We start from the raw sequence: 19291 nt of genomic DNA on the forward strand, positions 1-19291 counted from the left end.
AAAGCAGAAACTAACACACCATTGTAAAGCAATTATACTCCAATAAAGATGTTAAAAAATATAAAATAAAATAAAAGAAGGCACTGGAGAGTAGGAGAACCAGAGGAAAAGGTCAGAGATACCAAGAAGGGGCAGTTTCCAAAAGGGAAGAGTGTATCAAAAGCATTAGGGATGTTGAGCAAGCTAAAAGAGAGAAAAATAAGTTTTCAGAAAGAAAAACGGTAATGGAATTTAATTCCATCCCATGAAGAGAAATAAATCCCTCTCTCTCAGGCAGAAGCTCTTCTCTTGGCCTGGGTCCTCTGGAACTGGCCTCAATAACGCACCTCGCTTTGTTTTTGTAGACACAGGCTCTTTGCTTCAAAGATGGAGGCTGCAGTTAGGCAGTAGAAGTGTGGGTTAGGAAATCTCGGCGTGCTAAACAAACCCTAAAAATAATGGATAACTTCTCAGTAATCAACAGTGATGACAGAGCTGAGATTACAGCATTTAAATCTTGACTAAGCAGCTAGGGAGGTGGAACACGACACAGGCATCCTCCTCAAGGGATATGAAGTTACAGTTTGTGAAATAATCTGGTGGCTACATTGATTCCAGTTGCTTCCTTTGAGAAGATCCTCCACGAAACCTAAAAACATAAGTCTTGTCCCTTTAGAGGAAATCGGTTTTAAATATCCAAAAATAATAAAGTATAAATACAGCTGTCCTCTTAAAGGAATGTGCTGTATACGTGCATTGTTTGTTACGGATGCCAGAGATATCCACATACAGCCTTTGGGGACCACTGTATAAATAATGAGCACTCTTAAAAATGCAAAAGCCAATTCAACAGCATATTCATTGCTCTTATTTTGGATTATGGCTATTGAGAGTGAAAACAGATCCCAAGCCAAGTATAAAGACAATATCCCACATATTGTGTTTAATTTAACAGCAATAACAAAAACAAAGCTTACTCTACAGGTTTCTTTCCAAAATTTAGTAATTCTGGCAATTCTTTTGCTTCATAAAGAGCTGAAATTAACAGCAAGAGTATTTACATTCTCATTTTGTTTTACAGCGTGTGTCATCATTTTCCCTTTGGTGTCGTCTTATTTGTTCTGTTTGTCTCTAACCCTCTAAAAGGGCAACCATGTCCTGACATTTTTTTTCATTTTGTACTTGAATGATAAAATCTTCCTTAGTTTCTTAACACTTTATGATATATATTAAAACCTCCCCTGTATTACTGCACCAGGCTTTAATTAGGGGAAGATTATTTCCTGATCCCATCTCCTTAGCTACATGGGATTGTGCTGCAATCAGGAGAACCACAGGAGAAATGACTAAAAATGACAAAATTGTTTGTTGGCAGGGCTTTGGGGAACAAGGCACACTAAACTTTCCTGGTGGCACCATAAACTGAAAATAAAAAGTCTTAAAGAGCAATTTTGCAATATGTGACCAGTCATAGTAGTTATTCTACTCTTTGACCGGGTAGAGCCTCTTGGGGAAAAATGTCCCCAATTCCAAGAAAACAAACATATTTGTAAAAAGATGTTTCTGGTCCTGTCATAGATGAAAATGAATCACTGGAAACAGCCCAAGTACCCAACTGTGAGGAAATGGTTTAGGCAGACTGTGTTCTATTAATACAATGGAATATTAAATGGTCACTAGGAAGGACAATTATGGGGATGATTATGAAATCTGAGAAGTATCATGCAAAAGCATTCTGAGTGGAAAAAGTAGAAAATCGATCAGTGCACAAGAATATAAGGTAAAATTTTATGATGTAACTAGTGATATAGGGGTTCAGTTATTGGGATTCCTTAGCTTTTGTTTCACCTTGGGCTTGTTTGACCTCCTTGTATACTAAATCCTACAACTCCCACCTGGGAGGCAGTATACTCCCCTCAGAGGGGAGCAGCAAAATCAGAAGATGGAGGAAAGGAGGAGGTTCACATAGTTTAAAAACAATACAGTGTTTTGTTCTATTGTTTTCTTGGGTGTGTGTGTGTGTGTGTGTGTACATACATATACACATATATGTACATAGAGAGAGAGATTGTGCTTCATTTGAACCTCGAAAAAATTTTTAAAGAATGTGAGCATTGTATGTTTATCAAAAAGCAAAAGAAGGGCTTAAATATATTGAGAAATACTAAGTTCCTTCTTACAATTGGTTCTAGGTATTTAGTTAACCTATTTAGTGATGGCATTTGAATTGGATCTCCAGATATTCCATGGAAAGTGTTCATATTGAAGCAGTCTAGCCGCTCACAACTATCCTGAGGGTCAACTATCACACAAAATAATTTCCTGTCCAGCAATTTGCCTAGGAAGAGAGTTTACATGAGATAAACAGGCTGATGGTCTGCTGCACTGAAGTGGCAGTATGGCAGCACACTTAAGGCAAATTTTTAAATGCTCAAAAGTGAACTCTATAAAGGGAAGTAGACTAAATGGAGGACCAAATAGTCACTTTGAGTGTATGGCTGAAAAAGTCTCATTATTTTGCTATATATTTAAAAGGAACTTCTGCCATGTCAGTAGACAATAGCCTCTCCCAATACCCAGGCTCTGGAACCCAATCCACCATCTCCTGAGAGCCCTACTTAATCAGAGTTCCATCTGTCTCCATCATCTCCACTGCCACCTCCAGTGACTTCTTGCTCTCACTGTCCCCAACCTAAATGAAACTCACTCTGGACACTTCCTTTTCCCTTCAAGCAGCAGTGTGCCAATAAATGTTTAACAACCAGTTCTCTGGAGAGAAGTGACTTGATTTATAGCCTTTGCCAATTGCCATGGTGTAAATACTCCTACTGTGGCCAATTTCAGGCTACTCACATGATGTCACTGAATGAAGAGTTGAGAAGAGATAAACAAGAGCACACCATTCACATGAGTGGTGTTTGGTTTAAATGACCAAACAGATAAAATAGACATAAGTAACCTCAAGAGCACTGGTAATAGTAAAATGTGATAAAATAACTAAGAAGTGAAGAGTTTTGAATATTTATTACCTTTGATTTCAAGAAAATGTATTTAATTATAATCTTATGCACTTTAATTTTAAATTTTAATAACAGCTCACAAAAATCCCCCAAAAGTTAACAACGAGCTCTTGCAAGCCTCCTCCGGCACAACGATCTAGCACACCAGCCCATCTCTCCATTGACATTTGGATCATAAAACTACTGTGCGTTGGTACATAGGGTTTCACTGCCCTCCTTGAAGCTTTCTCCTACTGTGGTTCTAGAACAACACACTGTTGTAGTTTTCCTTTGACATTTTGGGCACACCTTCTCATCTCTTTTCTTGGTTCCATCTCTTTCCCCCACCCCCTTTGTGTATTAATATGCCCCAGGATTTCCTTCTTTATCTGTGTCCCTTCTTACCTCCCTTGGGTGATCTCATTCCTCACCAGCACACTAAGGACTCCAAAATGATTCCAGCATTTGAACCCCAAATCCTGACTTTTCTCTCCGGTTCAAAAGGGCCCATGAACACTCCACCTTGCTCCTTACCTTTGTGCCTTCTTTCCTATCTCTTCTTCCAAACTTGATATTTTTCATGCCTTCCTTATCTGGAGATAAGGATATTCCCACTCAATCACTAATTCATTTGCAAATATTGATTATTTAATAAGGGCCAGGCACAGTTTTAGGCTATAGAAATATAATAGAGATCAAAATTGGCAGACTCCAGCAGAAGCTCACTGTCTGGAGGGTGACACCAAACAGTCCATAAAACAAAGAAGCAAACAAAAACCAGATATATTTTATAGTGTCAGATAATAATAAACTGGATGAAGGGCAAGGCATCTTAGAGTTATCCTCTTTTCTTTCTTCCTTTACTCCCTACATCCAATTGGGTACTAAGATCTATCCCTTTACTGACTAAATATCCCCAAATGGAACCTTCCCCTCTCTCCAAATTGGCCTTAATTTGCTCATTATGACTTCCACAGTCTCTGACCTGGCCTCCCTGTTCCAGCTTCTTGCCTGATCCATGCTTCACACTTTCTCTGGAGCTTTCCAAAACACCAATCTCATCATCCCCCTCCTCTTGTTAAATATCTGTTAAATACCTCGGGGGTATTTTAGTAACAGTAGGATAAATTCCTTGGCATGTTAAAGAAGGAAACTAATTTTTTTAGTTATTTACCATGTGTGAAATGCTCAGTGAACACACTTACATATGCGTGGACACACAACACATACACACACAATGCATTTACTTCTATATCCCGTATAGTTACAGAAAGGATTTCATTACCCTTCCAACAACTTGGTAAATTCTCATGATTTTTCACTTTGCATCTGACCCTTTCCCAGTCTGGCCCAAGCTTTCCCCATGAGGTTTCCTCTCTTGCCCTTCCCCACCACACCTGAAATCTGGCCTCACTGCCCTAGGTTCCCATTTGAAGTTAGTTTCACACTTTTGAGTGTGTGCTCACCTTGCCCCCTCTGCCAGGGATGCATGTGCTTCCCTTTCTCTACCCGGTGAGATCCTACAGTTAGATACTTCCTTCTTAGACGTCTCTTCCCTCTGACCCCCACCACCACCCTTTGCCCCAGGAAATCCCTCCCTTCTTAGTAGTTCCTCAGCACTTTGCTTCTAAGATGCTTTGTTGAGCATCTACTATGTTCTAGGCTCAATTCCAGACACGGGGGATAGAGTGATGAAAAATCTAAGTCCCTGCCCTCATGGGGTTGGTATTCTAGTGGGAGGAAATGGAACACACACACATAAATAACTTCAAGTAGAAATGAACACTGTGAGAAAAAGCATGGGGTAGTGAGTTGACGGGAAGGAGTTCCAGGTTGGGTCAGGGAGGGACAACCGAAGCACATATCACCACATAGTAGAGTTGGTACTGGGTCCTTATTCATCTCCCCCATTAGTCAATGAGGGTAGGGGTCATGTCTTATTTCTCTTTGTCCCATGTCACTTAGCATATATGCAGTAAGTATTTGTTGAACAAATAAATAAACCAATGGGCTTTCACAGGCAATTTGTTTCAGGCACAGTATCCAATCAATTACCAACGTTTCAAGTTCCCAAAATTCTTCTGATGGCTTCGTAGAGAATCCCAGTGACACAATGAGCCTCCTTTTCAAGCTATTCATAGAAAGCCACCTGAGCAGCTCACACTTTCCCCATTTTTCTCCCATGACCATTGTACCACATCCAGCCATCTGACAGGGAGTGTAAAATTGTGTCAGACTTCCCAAATTTGAAAGTACAAGGGTTATTTCTGGCTTGGAAGTAGTTCAGTCCCAGGAATACCAATGGCAGCATACGTTCTAAAGTTAATCTATTTCTCCATCTGTACCATTCATGAATCTACCCATTTGACCTCACAGGAAAGGGAAGTAGCTAGATGGACTCCACAGCTACAGAAGCTAGTAAGCCATTAGCTTCCTTTTAGGGAAATGCACAGAGCATCTCCACAAGGAAAGAATTGTGAGACATCACACGTGTTTTTCACATTCTCACAGAACACATGCAGCAGATAGATGGGGGGAAGGCACTGACGATTTTCATCCTTCCACCTTGAAAATAGAATAGTGACTTTGGCAGATCACATATGTGATCATATTTCACATTATTTGGGGCACCCTAATTAACATTACTTTTTTGTTTGGGTGAGAAAATAGTACATATCCTTTGACCACTGGTACAGGTACAAAAATTACAAGAGGAAATATTCCAGGTGGTTTAAACCCCAGTACTTTATCCCTTATATGCTTGCTCTCAATGAATTCAGATTTGCGTGGGTGTGTGTGTGCATATATATATATATGAATATTTATACAGTTTACTACATTGATAAAAGAATTTTTGGCAATTTAGAAAATCACTTAAAATATAACAAGATCGTATGGCTTAAAAATGGGATAAGATGTTCGCATATGATGTTTACTTGAAACGAGATTGACTTATTGTACTAGACCTTTCTTACTGAGATTTGCTAAAACATAATTAAATCCTTCTGTATAGAAACTTAAGACTCCAAAAGCAATAATGGTGCTCACAGAAGCCCAGGGTACTATCTCTGGGAATGAGGAAGATTATGTTCCTAATTTCCGACACATTTTTGCACAATAGATGAAAGAGAGACATCTTCTGTGCGATGAGCAGTTGTGAAGTTCTAACTGCTTTTAGTTTCTCGACCTTGGTGTCAAGACCTCCCAACTCATGGACTCATACAGCCCGGGATGTCTCCAGGTATTGTTGTGATGGGCAAGAGAGCTGGAACAGAGGACCAAGAGGTTAAAATGTTCTCTGAAAAAGAAAGTGACTACTTTTTAATTTCATATTGGCCTGTGGAGGATAGGAGGATGTAGGAGATGAGGAGCAGTTAGAAAAGAAGAGAACTAATAGGGGAAGTCACAACCCAAAACACTGACTACCGTAACACTGAAATGTTGAGAACCCTGCGTCTGTGTAGATTGGGGAGGGAGGATACGAGGTAGGGGTTAAGAGTTTGGGTCTGACACAGGCTGGCCTTGATTCTTCTTCCATCAGCTCTGCTGTTTACCATGACCTTGGGCATGGTCACTTAACTCTTAGGATCCAAGTATACGAGGTGCTCATTATTCTTAGCTCCCTTTTTGAAGTCAAAGAGCCAAACTTGAAGACCTCTTGAGAAAATTCCCTTTCAGTTTTCAGAAGCACAGTGGAATGAAGAGGCTCCCAAGACGCTGCAGGAGAGGCACAGTCCGGCTGGGGACAGGTCTGGGAAAACTTCACTTGTGTTTTCCTAGATGGATCTTAGGTGAATGAAGCCCAGAGTTTGGCCTCCAGGGACCTACCTATGTTCTCCACAAGCATGTCAAGTCTTTACCCTAAAAAGCCCATTACTGAAAATGTTAGTGATAAAAGAGTTTGTACATCTTTTTAGAATATCTACTTTTCCCCCCTTAGTGGTTTATAACACCCCACCCTAAATTCATGACATCATATCTGTTCTTGTGAAAAACAGAAGAATATGTCTTTGAAATGTGACCTTTTTGATGCCCTTTGGTATGCGCCAGTCACATTGGAACAAAGAGCCCTCACCAATCTTTGTCTTTTATTTTCCTAATTTTCTATAAATTACTATTTTCAGACTTATTAGTAAAGGTTTCTTCACATACAAACTCTCTAGGCCCACATGAAAACTTGAAAACAAGTAATTAAACACATTACCACTAAGAACAATTAAGCACATTTTATTTTACCTCCTGGAAAAGAAGGTTACAGCATCTTAATTCCAACAGTCAGCTTGAGACAAAGGACTTTGTACCCAGAGCTGCAGAGGGTCCATAGAGGAAGCCCACCATGACACTCACCCTGGGTCTCCAGAAGTCCAGAGAGGAAAGGAGACAAGAGCAGAGCAGTATCTCCTTAGAAGGTGTGGGTGGGGCTGCCCTGGTAGAATGCCTGGATCCACAAACACATAGACCCTGATGGATTAACAGAAGGACTTAGAACAGGGCCCAGTGGGAGGACCTAGCTGGTGGCCACCACACACATTTTCTGTGGATTTCCTCACCACTGGGCCCTGCGCTCAGCTCTCTGAGACTTGAAGCTCTAACGCAAAGACCAGGCTGAGAAGGTACCCTCTTCGTCGGTCACTCTGCCTTTACATGGTTACTCAGCAGATTATAAACTCAGTAACTATGGATTTCCACTTTATTGAAAAATGCTTTGAATGGGTATTAAGTTTTTTCGGGTCTTTATGTTTCTCCCCATACAGAGTGAACAAGTGGAGGCTCAGTAGGTTTCTGCTGATGGAGGTGATAATCAACTCCTTGAAGGCAGTATTTACGGACTCAACCAATATTTACTGAGCATGTACTACATGCCCTGGTCTTGATTTATAGTGGTGAGCATAACAACAGAAAACAAAATGCAACTGAGTGAGTTTCAGAGATCTTATTGACTTTATTCATCGATTCATGAATCAGGCAGCATCAAATCAAGCAGAGAAAAAGGAGTTCTGAGGAGCTGTGCAAAATGGAAGGCAGAAGGGAGCAGGCGTAAGGAAGTTATACTGGGCAAAAAATCAAATTGGTTATTGCCAGGTTACTTTCCTTTAGAGGATGACAGGGGTCTACCAGGCAGATTACCTAACGAACGCTGATCAGGTGATTCCTTATTGACTGATTTAAGATTGCATTTCTGGGAAATCTGAAACTGTAATTCAATTAAGTCTTGGTTTGGTGACGTGGGCTTTGCCTAAACAACTCCATTGTGGACCTGTTTTCTTGTTTTTAACAACAGACATGACCTTAACCCTAATGTAACTTAGAGTCTAGTAGGAGAGACAGGTACCAAATTTACAGTACCACAATAGACATAAAAGTATGCCCTCTCGGGCTTCCCTGGTGGTGCAGTGGCTAAGAATCTGCCTGCAATGCAGGGGACACAGGTTCGAGACTTGATCCGGGAAGATCCCACATGCCGTAGAGTAACTAAGCCCATGAGCCACAACTACTGAGCCCATATGCCACAACTACTTAGCCCGCCTGCCTAGAGCCTGTGCTCTGCAACAAGAGAAGCCACCACAGTGAGAAGCCCGTGCACCACAACGAAGAGTAGCCCCTGCTCAACACAACTAGAGAAAGCCTGCACACAGCAACGGAGACCCAACTCAGTCAAACATAAAAATAATAAATAAATTTAAAAAAATTTTTTTAATTAAAAAAAGTATGCACTCTCATGTCAGGTGCTATGATAAAGTATAATGGGGGCTTTAATTCGATTGAGGGGTATCAGAAAAGACCTCTTTGAGGAAGTCATCTCAAAGGTGAGGAGGCCCTAGCCAGGGGCTGATTTAGGGGAAAGAATGGTGAAGCCAGAGCCCAGGGAGAGGTAGAGGTGGGGGAGAGAGATGAGGCTGGGAGGTTAACAGGAGCTAGATCACACAGGGTCCTGAGGATGTATGAAATACTTGGATTCAAAGCCAAGTGCAGGAGGAAACTATTGAAGGGTTTGAGGCAGGGTTTTAAGACGATCTGGTTTTTACTTAGAGGAGATCATTCTGGCTGCAGAAGAGAAGGCTGCAGATGGACACAATTATAAATAGTCATGGGGAGACAGGTAGGAGGCTAATGGGTTCTCCAGGTAAGAACTCTTTTTGTGTGTGTGTGATAACATTTACTTATTTATTTTATACTACCAGGTAAGAACTCTTGGTGCTGGACCTGGGGTGGGGCCGTGGAGATGGAGGGAAATAGACAGATTGCAGACGTACTCAGAAGGCAGAGTAAACACACTCTGTTTGCGATAGAGGGGAGAGAGTTGCAGGGGCAACGAAGTGGACAGTGGCTCTGTTTCCAGAAGGAGAATACAGTAAAGGAGAAGATTCAAGGGGAAGGTCACGAGGCTGCTTTGGAAATGTTGAGGTCGAGGAGTCCATGAGAGCTCCAAGCCAAGCTGACAAGGAGGCGGAGATGTGACCATCCTGCAACTCAGAAAGGAGGTGGAGGATGCTTTCTCCACGCGACATAGCAAGGCTCCACATCCACTAGCCTGGCCTAACAAATGACAGCCACAGGACCAAAAACACTCACCTGAATCTGCCACTAACCTGGAGGCCTCCAGAGCCCCAGTCTCAAGAAGGCTTAACAGTCCTTTTTGCAACATATTGAAAACATTGAAATCCAACCACAAACTGGTCAATTGCCAAGGGAGCACCCAAAGAGTTAAATGTGTAGTAAGTATTATTTTATTTATCCTCCAGCTTCCTCCCATATCACAGTTCATATACTCAAGTCCCAGTATAATAAAATCTGGATTAAGCTGTTGTAGAACTTAATGGAGCCAAGTCATGAGGCCAAGTTTCAGTTAATACATTTTAAATGAAAACACACCGGCAAGATTTAGAACAAGGGTCAGGAATCATAAAATAAATACCACAAAATAATTCTCCATTGTGAAATGACGGGCATCGTGCCCCTGGGAGTCTAAAATCTCTTCTGAATTCAACAATCTTTTCACTTGGAGACAATTAGCAAACCGTTGGCAGGCTCTGCTCTTACCTTTAGGGAGGAAAAGAGAAGAAGCAAACTCAGACAAGGCAGCCAGAATCTTGTCTACCTCTATTTCTAAGCTTGGCTTGAGGCACTGTCAAAATATGATTGCTCTGGTTCAAGGGAAGGCACTGACCAACCAACGACTGGGCAGGAGTAGGGGGCTGGGAAAGAAGAACCTGGTTGTGCAAGCTTCTAGAACCTTCCAGACGCTAGCGATACCTTTGTTTTCTGAGGCCTGCAGGTGGTGGAGTAAATTAAAACTGTTTCCCATCCATCCCTCTAAAACCAATCTCATCATGAATCCTGCCGGAGAGCTCAGTTCTACTCTCAGGGAAGGCGATCTCTGCTACAAATATTCTTTGCCATGGTGATAGTGAAGGCGGGGGTCTCACTGCCACCTCCGGGGGTGTTTGCCTTTTCTGCGCCCACATCTTTTTCCAACCTCCACAGCACACTGAGTTCCTAGATAATGCTGGGAGAGCGCCAGGCCCTGGAAAGGCTGAGCTGCTGGGCCAACTCTTCAGCTGCTCAGAGCTCTGTGCTGTGATGGGCAGTGCCCTTCAATCAAGCAAAGGAGAGGCTGGGCATCACACTTATACTCCAAAATATTGTCTGTCCAGAAGTGCTGAGAGCCTCCTGGGAAGGCCTGAGTCCTGCATGTTTCTCATAGGGAGACATCCCAGCAGGACCATCCTTTGTTGGGTGCTGCTGTCCTGGGCCTTGAGGAGTCTTTGACTATCTGTTCAGTCCCTCGCTCCAGTGCCCACGGCATGATATTTCCAAATGCCCCCCTAAAGGAGGTGGTACCACCCCATGATGAGAAGCACTGTTGGTGGAAACCCCAGAACAGAAGGAGTTAGGGACCCAGAACAGTGTCTTCTCTGTACCTGTCACATCCAGGACTTGGACAGTCAACAGGATGCTGTTCCCAGCCTCTCTGCCCCCGAAATTAATCCAAGATGTATCCCCCCCAAAGGTCATCTGGGTCTTTTGGTGAAACCCATGGCTTTCCCTGGGAGGCCTCTAAGCTGCCTTCCATGCTGCTCTCCCTACCAGCTCTCTCTGGGGTGGCCAGCATTCCTAGGCAGGCCGGGTGGCAGGCCATGTTGCCACCTTCCCCTGCCTCTCATGGGCCTTAGTGACTTGCTGCCCAGTCCCCACGTCACAGCTCTTTCTCCTCCTTACACAATGGGGACAGCAGTTCCTTCACACTAGGGCCCAGGAAGAGCCATTATCAATAAATGCTGCAGTGGGTTCTTATGTTTCTTGAATGTGAGGGTGCACGAACAGTTTACTTCTGTAAGCAGAGAAGCTAAAATAGTTGCTGGCTGACACGACTGGTTGCTGAACTATGTGGAACAGACGCTGCTACCACTGGGCCAAGACTGGAGTAAATGTGGCCACACATGTGAATTGGATTTTGACAAGATCCTGTTGCAGACTCTCCTGTGTCAAAAGCAGCAAGGTCTACCACAGAATGGAGGGTTTTGTCCTTGAAAAAGGTGATGTCAAATAGAGAAGTGATGACCAGCTTGTGAGCTGTGTTTAGAGGGCTATTAATACACTGGTCCCCAAACCACAGGTGATCCCAGGTGGTTGAAATGAATGAAGAAAGAGGACACTTCTGAAGCCTTGCACGTGTAAGCAGTTACAAAATTTGAAGTTAACTGATGGGGGCACAGAATGGAGTCATAGCCCAGCATGGGTGACTCCCAGGCTCACACTCCAGCAAATGGACCGTGGCGGTTTCCAGGCAAAACATGAGTATCATTTACCCTAATTAAATCTACTCTGAAGGGGGCCCGAGCAGGGTTGTGTGGAGCTGTAATGTCTTGTGAGACCTTTGGAAAGGCAAGCAGCTTGTAGCCACCATGTCTGGCTCAGAGCATATAAACAGCAATCAACATCTTGGCCCAGAATATAAATGTAAACTTTCAGGGGAGTTCTTTTCCAAGGTTGGATCCATGTTTTTCTTCATTATTATATATATATATTTTTCCATTTTCATGCACATTGCTACTACTGGCCTCCAGCCAGATCTACTCTGCCAAGAGCAAGAAAACTATGAGAAAGACTTTTTATATATATAACATTTCTGAACTGGCTAGAAACAGAGGTATAAGGAATCTAGGCAGTGGCTGGCAAGAGGAAGAGAAAAAAGGGAGATGCATGCTTGTGGGCCAGAGTAGAAACATTGCAGAAAAAGAATATCTAGAACTCGAGAATGAATTACAGTGGGATGGGGATGAAGAAAAGTGAAGGAATAATCAAGGGAAAGTCACAGTTCAAGGCTGGGGTCTGGAAGAATCAATGGAGTTGGGGCATCTGTACCAGGCTGGTGCTTTTAATCACTCCCTCATGCTCATGTTCAGGTTCAAAGGAACACCATGGAAAAGGCTCATATCAGCATTTTACCAGCTCAGAGTTTTCTCCAGGACCTGCTTCCCACCCTCCAAACTCTCCAATCTCTTCTAGTCTTGCAAAATTTCATCTTGTTCCCTTTCTCCCTAGATCCTCCCTCCTGTCTTACCTCTGTGAATTGGTGACTTTTTGGGGTGTAGCCTGGTAGGCTTTGATCTGTCATCATCTCTATGATCATTTTCTATGATCCCTCTCCCACTTCCACCCCATACACACCATGCCCTGCAGCTTTTGACATGTGAAGCCCAACTTTCACCTAGCTTAGGATACACTGTACACCAGGCTGACTCAAGGTTCTGGTTGCCTGGGCCAAGAGGGGACAAAGGGAAGAGAGAGGAGACAGGAGGGGGACCTAACAAGGAGAAATCAAATTTGTTTTCATACATGTAAGTGCAAAGTGATGGTATATCTAAGTGGAGATGACCAGAGGGCACTTGGAAATTGAGTATAGAGTTCAAGAGTTAGGGCTAGGGATGACGTTTGAGAGACATCGACCTAAAGGTAAAAGTTGAATCTGTGGTGGTGTTTTATTGTAAAAATTTCCAGCCCCACCTACAAATTAATTTACATTTACACTCACACTCACCTTTACACGGTTAGCTCTCATCTCTGTATTCAAGATAAATCACCCACCCCATTCCTTATCTCCTTTACTACCAGCTCCTAAACTTCAGTTTATAAACATGTTCAGATCTCCCTTATTGTGAAAACAACAACAAATTAACAAACTAAATAAAAAAAAAAAGGAAACCCTCCCATGACCCTGACTCTCCCTCCAGGCTACTGTCTGCTTCAAAATGTTCTTGGCTTTCCCAAGAGGGAAAGTGGTTTGCCTGGGAGGAATAGATGCTGCCTTTACTTCCTCATATCTCATCAGCTTCTCTCTTTCAGAGGTCACCCTTAATCTCCAGGTCTCCAAACCCAATGAATTTGTTTCAATCCTCTTTTTATTGGACACTTCTACAACTTACATTTTTGTTCCTTGGAATTCTCTGCTCCCTTGACCTCTGTGACTCCTCTTTCTTGGTGTTCCTTATTATTCTCTGATCTTTTTCTTACTGGCCTTCTTAAAGAGCTCCTACTGTGATACCACCATTCTGGTATGTATTCCCCAAAATTTTAGCCTTGGACCTTCTCTCCTCTCTCTCTGCATGTTCCTCATGGGTGATCTCTTTCATAGATTTCTAATTTAATTCCATTATCATTAGAGAACACATTCCATATGATTTCATTTTTTTCGATCATTGAGAATTATTTTATGACCCAGCCTATAATTGATCTTAATGAATGTTCCATATGCAAACAAAGAGTAAGTATTCTGTTGCTGTCATGGGGAGTTTTTAAACAAATGTCAATTACATCACATTATTGATATATATTCAAGTCTTCTATATGCTTATTGATGTTCTTCTATCGATTATGGAGAAAGGAGTGTTGATGTCTTAAACTATAATTGTGGATTTGTCTGTCTCTCCTTTTAGTTACGTTAGTTTTGCTTCATGTATTTTGAAGCTTGGTTATTGATGAATATATATTTAGAATTGTTGTGTCTTCTTGATAAATTAATTACTTTGTTATTATGAATGCTCCCTCTTTATCCTTGGTAATACTCCTTGTTCCAAAGTCTACTTTGCCTGATATAGCCAATTCAGCTTTCACTGCATTGATATTAGCATGGTATATCTTTATTCACCCTTTTACCTTTAACCTATCTGTGTTTTTATATATAAAGAGAGTCTCTTGTATGGTGTGGTCTTTCATTTTTATCCAGTGACAATCCTTGCCTTTTAATTAGGGTGTTTAGACCATTTATATTTAGTTTAATTATCCACGTGGTAGAATTTCCATTTACCATCTTCCTGTTTGTTTTCTATTTGTCCTATCTGTTCTTTAATCTCTTTTTCCTTCTTTTACTTTTTTTGGATTACTTGATAATATTTTATGATTTATTTTATATCCATTACTGGTGAGCAAAGAGATAGAAATAAAATCTGATGAATATGTTGTCATTAAATTTAACATAAGAAATATCTCAATAAGAAGAGTAATCAACTGTGTTAAATGCCTCTGAGAGCATGAATAAATATAGATAATAAATATAGATAGTAAAATGACCATGGGATTTGACAATGTAGAGGTTGATCTGATGACTTTGATAGAAACAGCCATGGTGAAGTAGTGGGGTTATAAATCCAATCTAAGTGGGATGCATAAGGAATAAAAGATGAAGAAGTAGAGAGAGATACCATGGACAACTGAAGAAGTTTTGCTGTAGAAGGGAGCAGAGAGAATGTGGTAGTGATTGGAAAAGGATGTGGCATCAATAGGGATTGTATTTTAAGAAGAGAAATATAAGACATGATTTGAGTGCTGATGAAAATGATCCCATAAAGATAAAGAAATTGATGTTACAGCAGAGAGAAGAAGTAAAGAAAAAGAGAGCCAGTGGGTTCCAGAACACAAGTGGAGAGAGTGAACTTTGGTAGGAAGATGTCATTTGTCATTTGTAAAAGGAGAAGCAGCAAAGAAGTGGTAGACATCAAATCAGTTGGTGATTTTTTTTGACTTTCCAAGTTCCTCTCTCTGTTCCCCATGTTCTCAAAGATGAATAAGCATAGATCATCAGCAGAGAATGAGTGTGTATAAAGTGGTATAACAAAAGGAGTTATCACAGTGCTAGAAGCTTGGAGGTGGAAGTTAGTTCCAGATGAAGGAATCAGAGAAATCTTCTTAGAAGTGGTGTCATTCAAGCTAGGTCTTGAAAAATGGGTAGAATTTGAGTAAGTAGACATTCATTCATTGGCAAATACCCATGGAGAGATTGTAACCACCCATGATCTGTGCCGTGAACAAGACAGGGTCACTGCCCTCAGGAACTGCTTGCTAAAACTGGGAAATGGTTTTCCAGGAAAAGGAGAGAATAGGAGTAGGGGAGGATAATTGATAAGAACTGAGGGAAAGTGGGCAGGTGGTAGCCAAATTATGGAGGACCATAGTGGAAAGCTTAAGGAATAAGGAATTACTGAAGATTTTCTAGTAGAAAAATGAAAAGATTGATCTTTAAAATGGGCTACTCATCAGAGTTGTATATCTCAGGAAGGCCAGGAAGAGAGAAGGCAGAGAAGGCAGGGTTTCACATCCACAAAGGGTCTTAAATTGAAACTTTTGACATTATCTCTAAATAAGCTTACATGTATTGTCATAGTAATACATTGATAAAATTGAGAGATGACAATGTTTATCTGCCTGATTTTTAACTTTTGTCTTTATTAGTCCACACTACCTGTAATGCCTCTGAAATTATACTTTTTAAAAATCCTGTAATCATCTTGTGAGACAGTTATATTAAATTTGGATTTTATATTAAAAATATTAATTTAAAAAATAGAAATACTTTAAAATATTCTACCATTTGGGGAACTTAGTGTGTGTGTGTGTGTGTGTGCATGTGATACAGACCAGAATCTCTAAAAGACTGAAAGTGATAAAGACTCAACCACTGAGAACTTCTGCTTGGAATTGCAATATTGTTACCTTTCATAAACTGTTAGTATCTGCCTTCTTTCTGCAGTATTTTTCAATATGCTGAGAAGCATCAGATGATCAAACAGATGGTAAATTATTATAGTTCTTTCATTAATGCCAAATCTGGTCTTATCATATTAGCAATGGTCACATATTGTATCTCATTCTGCCTTTGCAGGCACTCTGTACCAATTAGTAGAATTTATTTCCAGTCCATTGACATTTTTAAAAGTTTTTCAAAGTAAACAATTTGATACAATTTAATTACAATGCTTTGAAATTCAGCTATGATTAATGGAGTTAAAGAAGAACACACATAAAATTCTTGACAGACACAAAGTGATTACCAAATGAAACTGTCATGAGAAAATAAGATACATATTTGAATTTCAATTAGTACTGAGAAATGACCCCTGTAGGCAGATGAAATAAGAACACACATTAAGCAATGCTCAGAGTAAGAACTAATGTTCCTAAAACACATGAATCCATATCCTTTATTGTTTACCTTCTCCATAGGACTAGACTAACAAAGGAACAGAGTAGTTGAGCATCTGTGGGGTATTTTGTGAAGAGAACTACAAATGCACGGATGTTTCCTAAGAAACTCTCCCTCCCCATTCTTCCATTAAAGATTAATATCTTTAGTTAAGTATTACCCTGTTTTTTCTTCTTTTTTTAAATCCAAATACTTCTGGGTATTTGCCTGACCATGAGGAAACATACTCATAACTAAAAGAAAGCAGAACATGTTACTCAGGGTCCTAGACTTGCAGCTGGGGATGGTAACTGTGTGGGCTTTAGGTTGACTCTCTTTGGGAAGAGAGGATGCATAAATATTGTTAAAAGGATGCATATTTTTAATTCTAAATATGAGAAGAAGGATTGGTGTGTGTGCCACGGGAATAAGGGATGTAATGTTGTGGGCATCTGTTGTTTCTGTCTGTTCAACACCCCCATTTCCTCTGTGGAACTGCTCCTCTTCCATATCAATCATGAATTGATACTATAGATGGATCAATAACCCCATCAGCCCAACACCGTCTCTCAGCACAGGAGAGAATGACTGACATAGACCCTGATGATCAGAGTCTTCCATTATTCTAACCACAAGTGCTGGTGCAAGTGTAAGTCCTTCCCTGGTATTTTTCTACTTAAGCTGGAATAAAATTATTTAGGAGGTCGGGAGATTCCAGAATGAAATGCAGAATGCAGGGGAATAATGTGCCACCCTAAGTATTGATAACTTTGGAAATGAGTGGAGTCTGTAAGACTAAGGGCCAAAGAAATGGTACATAGGCACAGCACTGCACACTAGCTGATAAAGTTGTTTCCCACAAGTGTACAGGTTAACAACTTTTAAGTCATTATATATGTATACTGAAATTGGACAGTTAAGTAAATGGATCACAGATAGTGAGAGCCAGGTTTCTTACAGTTGGAGGGGGAGGTTACATATAAGAAGTGAGAGGAGGCTGAAATAATCTATGAAGTAATGGGTTAAAGTTGGAGACATCCATATGAACTCATATTTAGCTTAGTATAGATACTGATGGTTACATATAGAAACATTTATAGATTTGTGTATATACACAAGTTAGTATACACACATATATCTCCTCACTCTGTCAGCTGAGAAGACCTAAAGGCAGTAACCATCCAGATCTTGGTTTATAATAGCATTCTCCAATAAAGGAGCCAAGCTCCTTGGATAAATGACTGATTCTAGACCTGGAGCATGAAATATACAAGATGATCCTGGAGCATCTTCTGGTGCCAGAAAGTAAGAAAGTGCTCAAAACCCCACAAAACCCACATTGATGTAGGTATGTCAAAGGGACCAAGAAGCAAACTGAAAGAGCTCTCAATGGTCAAAGCTAAAATTTTGAGCAACAAAATCTTTAAAATAGTAGTGGATTATAACTCAATGTATAAAATAATTATCAATCAGCCCATAATGATATAAATAAATAAATTAAGGAGAATAGACAAATATCCTGTGCAGAGGAATTTCTAGTAATTTATGTAGAATGGAGTACACCCTCAAGGAGATGAAGCATAACTCCTCATTCCTTAAGTGTGGGTTGTACATAGCAACTTCCCTCCAAAAAGGACAGTATGGAAAGGGTGACAAAGAGTAACTTTACAGTGTAGAAATTGACAAACATCACTTTATAATATCAACAGTGATAAGTCATGTTAATAGCATATACTCTTGATAGGATGTGATGAAAATGGCACTTTACATGTACGGTCATCTTCCCCCAAACCCATAGCCCCAGTCTAATCATGAGGAAAACCTCCAACAAATCCCAATTGACAGACACTCTACAAAATAGCTGACCAGTTCCCCTCAAAACTGTCAAGGTCATAAAAAGACAAATAAAGTCTGAGAAACTGTCACAACCAAGGGGAGCCTAAAGGGACATAGCGACTAAATGTCATGTGGAATCCTGAATGGGATCCCAGAACAGAAAAGAGACATTAGGGGAAAACTGAGAAAATCTGAAGGAAAAGTGTGGACTTTAAAATAATGCATCAATAGTGATTCATGAATCACGACAAATGTACCATACGAATGTTAGTTGTTAATAATAGGGGAAACTGGGTGTAGGTAACTCTCTGTGTTATCTTCATGATAATTCTACAATAAGAGTTGTTCTAAAATAAAAAGTGTATTAAAATAAAATTAAAAGGTTACTCAAAAATACCTGCATCAGAGAGCCAACTCTCTCTCCAGCATCATCAGTGGCTCCCTGATTCTGGAGGTCCTGGGTCCTCTGTAACTCTTTCTTGACCGCCATAGTTTCTATAGACTGCCTGCTTTCTGCCCTGGGTCCCCTAGCTCTGTTCCTTGGATCCTTCTGGAGTACCCTTCTTTCACCATCCTTGGTGCTTCACAGGACCCTACTGAGGGTCACTTTTTCCTCCACATCATCATCTGCAGATCCAAGTCAGGCATCCCAAGCAAGATACTAGGTTAATGTGAGTCTTCATTCAACTCCAGTAAATGCTTAGAAATTCTACCTTGTAACACCACTGCCTCCACTCCCCTCTGCCCACTTTAGCAGGGGGAGCTATTTGAAGGCAAATCTACTTTTCTACTTAAGATAATGAGAGAGACGTACCAAAAAAGAAGACCTAGAACATTCTGAGACTCTGAAATTCCAGTGTACTCCTGACCTTCCCTTAAGGCAATGCACAAGACCCTTAGTTGCAAATACCTTTCAAATAGCTGCAAATCATGCATTTGTCCCATAAAACGTGTGCTGGCTCTAGCTTCATATCCTAGAATTCTCACTCTGCCTGTTCCCTATCTCTACTGCCTCACC

This window comes from Mesoplodon bidens, assembly GCF_964165515.1.
Source record: "Mesoplodon bidens genome assembly, chromosome: 5".
Classification (NCBI taxonomy): Eukaryota; Metazoa; Chordata; class Mammalia; order Artiodactyla; family Ziphiidae; genus Mesoplodon; species Mesoplodon bidens.